The 5,228-nt window shown below is 40.6% G+C and overlaps 1 pseudogene; it reads left to right on the top strand.

Annotated features, from left to right (window-relative positions):
• The first annotated feature begins 2,863 nt into the window (after positions 1-2,863).
• On the top strand, positions 2,864-4,946 carry LOC144379916 (leucine-rich repeat-containing protein 37A2 pseudogene; annotated as a pseudogene).
• The last annotated feature ends 282 nt before the right edge of the window (positions 4,947-5,228 follow it).

The following is a 5,228-nucleotide window of genomic DNA, read 5'->3' on the forward strand; positions in this document are numbered from 1 at the left end:
ATTTCTGTAGAATAGAGATCTAGAAATGGAATTGTTGGGATGAAGACTATGTAGATGTACAGTTTTAATTGCCCTCAAAAAAGTTGTGCCGACTTACACCCCAACCCATAGACCATGACAGCATTCACCTCCTCACACCCCTCCACCACTGGATATTCTCCATTTCTTGGCTGATCTGATGGGTGAATAAAAGGGGTCTCATCTGAATTTGAAGTTTTCTGATGACTTGTAAATTTAAATGTCTCTCTTTGTTTACTGAACATTTGTATTTCTTATCTGAATTTTCTGTCCTTGCCAACTTTTTGTTATCTTTTTTTTAATTGATTTGTAGAAAAAGTCAATGTAGATACAAATGATTTTGGAAAAAATATTACACTCAAAGCAATTAACTGGCATTTTTCATGACAGCTTGTGTATCGTATCATTAGTTCAACTTGAGTAGATAAGTCATAAATGACTTCTGAATTAGTAATAGAAGACATAGTAGTCATAGTAATCTAAAAATAGGGGTTATGATCCCACTAAAGTAGATCCCCCACCCTTAGTCTGTTATCTTATTGGAGAAATGCTAGAACCAAGCAAAATTTTTTTTATTTTATGAATTTCTTAAATACTATTTATAGTTTGTATTTCCCCATGATAGTGTCTGACTTGGAGATTTTATTTCCCACACTTGTAAGAAAACTGAAAGTCATTTGGCACGTTACTTTTCTTTAGGGAGTGGAGGGGGATGGGTAGGCTAAGGGACAGGAATAGCAGAAAAACTTTGAATTGTGTACTATATACCTTTGGAATTTTGAGCCATGTGAATACATATATATAAAACATATTTTTAGAAAATAAATAGAAATTTAAAAATTAATTTTTAAAAAGCATGTGTTTGGGAGTTTATATACTAGAACATGAATCTAGTAAGATTTGCAGATTTCTAATTCAGCTTGAGGCAGAGGTTCCTAACTATGGATCACTGGTCCCCTGGGGCAGGATTTTTAACCTTTTTTCTATATATCTATTTGATGATCTGCAGAAGACTGTGTTCTTGGGATAATGTTTATAAATGTATAATAATTTAAAATATATAGTAAAAGGAAATTATATTGAAATACAGTTTTCAAAATATTTTTTAAAAAAGATTAGTGATATAGCAATAAACCTGCTTCTGTTCACACATTAAATAACAAGATATAGTGGTAGGTATAATAACAATTCAAGGGAGTGATGAGAATAAATGATATTTTGAGATATCTACAACAAATATGTGATATATCATTTTATTATCCACCCAAGTTTGGCCCTCCTCCGAATTCAATCCATTCTCGTCACAGACCTGTGCCCCAAAGGGATGATTCATAAATTGAAATCACGTGCACACCTTTGCACATATTCAAGAAAGTGCAGTTTTCTAGGGAAAAGGTCCATAGCTTTTATCAGAAATTCTCAAAAGGTTCTTGTCTCAAAAGATTGAGATTGAGTCACAAATTAAGGGGTGGGGGTGGAGAAAGACATTTATTATTATTTATTTATTATGATTATAACTTACTATAATTTATCATTATTATTATAAAGACATTATTATTATTGATTATTAAGTTGTACTTATCCTCACCAGTGATAATAAATGGATAATTTGTTTTAAATAAAAGCAGTATGTTTGCATATTGATACCTGTCACTTTGAGAATTCATTCAACAAATATTTATGGAGCATCTACTATATACCAGGAACTGTTTTTACATGCCTGGGATAGAGGCTCAAGAATAAAATTGACCAAATATCCCAGTTCTCGAGGGGTTTACAAATATATAATATAAAAACAAATATGTAAATATAATAAATAGATATAATTTCAAGTACTGAGAAGAAATCGTTAGCCAGAGCTCTGTTTAGAGTTCAAGAAGAGGCAAAACTAACTTATGTTTTTTACAGCTGCCATATGATAGGTAAAACTACATTTAAAAAGAGAGGAAATTAGGGGTGCCTGGGTGGCTCAGTTGGTTAAGCATCCAACTCTTGACTTGGGCTCAGGGTCGTGGGACAGGGCTCTTTGTAATTGAACTCAAACAAATGCGCCATCAGAGAAACCGGGGGAAACAGAATGCCCAGCCATTTGTGGAGAATATGGCCAAAGAAAGAAGGCTCAGTAGACCGTCCCCAAGGGAGCTGGAGCAGCTTCACATGGCGCAGAGGCCCAGGAAATTAGTGGGAGTAGAGCCTTCATTCATAAAGGAGCACAAGGCAGCAGTCTCTTCTTTCCTGAAACAATACATCTTGGACAGGCCTTCTGCCTCCACTGCTCCAAAACATAGAGCATATGTTATGTGAGCTGCAATATATGGGAGCAGGGACCAAGCAAAGGAATGGGTGGGTGGGTAGAGAGGGCATGTCCAGATGAGGACCTGCTAACAGTGGGTGTTGTCATGGGCATCTGTGATGGCAGCAAGAACACAAGCATGCTGAAGAGTGGAAGGAGGAAGCATCTGAAGCAGGACAGGGTGGGGTATATGAATGCCAGGAGTCACATTAGATCTGCACACAGTTTAGCTGAGTGTCTTCCAGCCTTGACTTTTTTTGAGTACTGCACAATCGAGCCTTGGGGAACCCATGGAATAATCCCAAATACAGTTATCCACACTATGGAAGGTTCTGAGTAAATAGCTGCTTTTTCAAAAAATACCCTTTTCTCCTTTTGTTGTTGCCAATCATAGATTCAAGTTTGAGTTTGTCTCCTCTCTAAATGGTACTCAAATATTTGTTGATTCTTAATTTATTTGGGATGTATGACTGTGGACTGACAAAAAGCTGTACTATCAGTCTTTCATTATCAAAACTAGTCTCTTTTTTGTTGACAGATGAAGAAGTATCTGTAAGGAATGCAGAAGGATCATTCATGAAGGTATTGAAATCCCGGAAGAAGAGCACCAGTACTGAGCTGATAATTGAGCCAGAGAAGCCATCCTCAGACAAAAATCGCTTCAGTTTAGCCTTTATGAATGAGCAGCTAGACTTTAATGATGAAAGTGATGTTATTAGTGCGCTGAATTACATATTGCCTTATTTCTCAGAGGGAAATCTAGAAGATGTAGAATCAACGTTATTACCATTCATTAAACTTCTGTTTTCAAATGTGCAAGACGGAGACAAGCCCATGGGTCCCTTGACAAACAACACAGGGAACCCTTTTCTTAAACCTGGACCCAACAATTCAACTTACAAAAATAAACTGAGGAAACTCCATTTTCTAGAAAATTTGTTAGATGCAGAAATTCAAGAAAAAATTGATGAGGTGGAAAAGAAAGAAAAAACTGCCATGCTTATACATTCCGGCCTTTTTGGTCCCAAATTCAAACGCCAAATCTTTCCAAAGAAATTGGAAACTGCCCAAGCACAGGAAAAGAGCCTCACCAAGGCTGAGAGTGTAGGGAAAAAGTTTCTGAGAGTAAAGAAGGTTATCAAGGGCCCAAAGGGCCTACAGAAAAGGTACCTCAAAAAAATGCGCCATCAGAGAAACCGGGGGAAACAGAATGCCCAGCCATTTGTGGAGAATATGGCCAAAGAAAGAAGGCTCAGCAGACCGTCCCCAAGGGAGCTGGAGCAGCTTCACATGGCGCAGAGGCCCAGGAAATTAGTGGGAGACTCCTTCAGTAGAGCCTTCATTCACAAAGGAGCACAAGGCAGCAGTCTCTTCTTTCCTGAAACAATACATCTTGGGCAGGCCTTCTGCCTCCACTGCTCCAAAATCCCTACCTGAGGTGAAAAACAAACCAAATACTTAACCGACACCATTTTTGTTTTAGAGGATGCAAATGCTAGAGTTAGAAATATGAAGGCTTCTAAACCAGTCTCACATTCCAGAAAAAAGTACCTCTTTCATAAAACTCGCTCGCCTGTGGTCCACAGAGCACCCAAGGCCAAGCTGAGTCGAAAATCCAGAAAGGAAAGTCCTATCAGTAATAGGCTGATGATTGCAAAGAGGCCTCCATTCTCCGCCATCAGGAGCCTCATAAATTCCCCTTCACGGGAGGCTTTTTCATCTTCAGGAGAACTGAGTTCTCAGGAAAATCCTTTTCCAGAATTATTTACTCTTTCAGAACCTTTTAGAGAAAACACTACTGGAGAAAACACTACTGCACAGAATGTTTTTGAGAAACCTATTTCTACAAGAAACATGACTGTGCCAGAACAAACCCTCCCTGCATTCAGGAACCATAAGAATCTTTCCAGTGCATATTCTGTGGCCACCACAGACAACTTTATGCCAACTGTTAAACAAACCAATGAACCACGATGGATAAACCACAGTGTGGGCACTGAATTGCCCCCGAAGCCCACAGGCTTCACTGTGTCGAAGCTCTCAGCCCCAGGTGACCTATTTGAAATCCAGCTAAACCAGCAGCTACGGTCCCTCATCCCGAACAACGACGTGAGAAGGCTCATTTCTCACGTTATCCGGACTTTGAAAATGGACTGCTCTGAGACCCACGTGCAACTGGCCTGTGCCAAGCTCATCTCCAGAACAGGCCTCCTGATGAAGCTTCTCAGTGAGCAGCAAGAAGTAAAGGTGTCCAAGGCAGAGTGGGATACGGACCAATGGAAGACTGAGAACTCCATCAATGAGAGCACAGAAGTCCAGAGTGAACAGAAAGGGCAGGAGTCCAGCGAGGTGAGGAAAACTCCTAAAACATGGGATCTGGACTTTGAGTCAGTTGAGGACGTGCCATGAAAGCACCCAAGCACATAGGCCAGGGGGCTCCTAGTCTGGGTCTTGTCTTGGCCAGGTAACGTTGGCTAAGACAGTGATCTGCCACTTTGCTCATTTAGAGAACAGTGCCACTATCCCCAGGGTAGATGAGAACTAATTCACGTGTGTGTGCCTCCTGGGAAGCTCTTACATTTCTCATTTTAGAGACAAAGAAACTGACACACACACACACACACACACACACACACACACACACACACACACAGGAGAGATTGGGGGAAGAAGACCTGACTCACCCTCCCGGGTCCTGGGAGAGCCGCCTGGCACAAGGGTGTCCCTGCCCTGACCACCCCTGAGAGCCGGGATAGAACAGGGAGACAACAGGTTTCTGGCCAGATATTTTGTCCTCTGCTTTTGACCAGTGGATTTCTTTAGAGAAATGCTTGGTTATGTCCTTTGCCCAGCGTTCTCCCGAGACCAGCCCCTGAGCTTTGATATGCCCTGGGCATGGAGTCTGTGCTCTTGACTC

This window comes from Halichoerus grypus, chromosome 13 (assembly GCF_964656455.1).
Source record: "Halichoerus grypus chromosome 13, mHalGry1.hap1.1, whole genome shotgun sequence".
NCBI lineage: Eukaryota > Metazoa > Chordata > Mammalia > Carnivora > Phocidae > Halichoerus > Halichoerus grypus.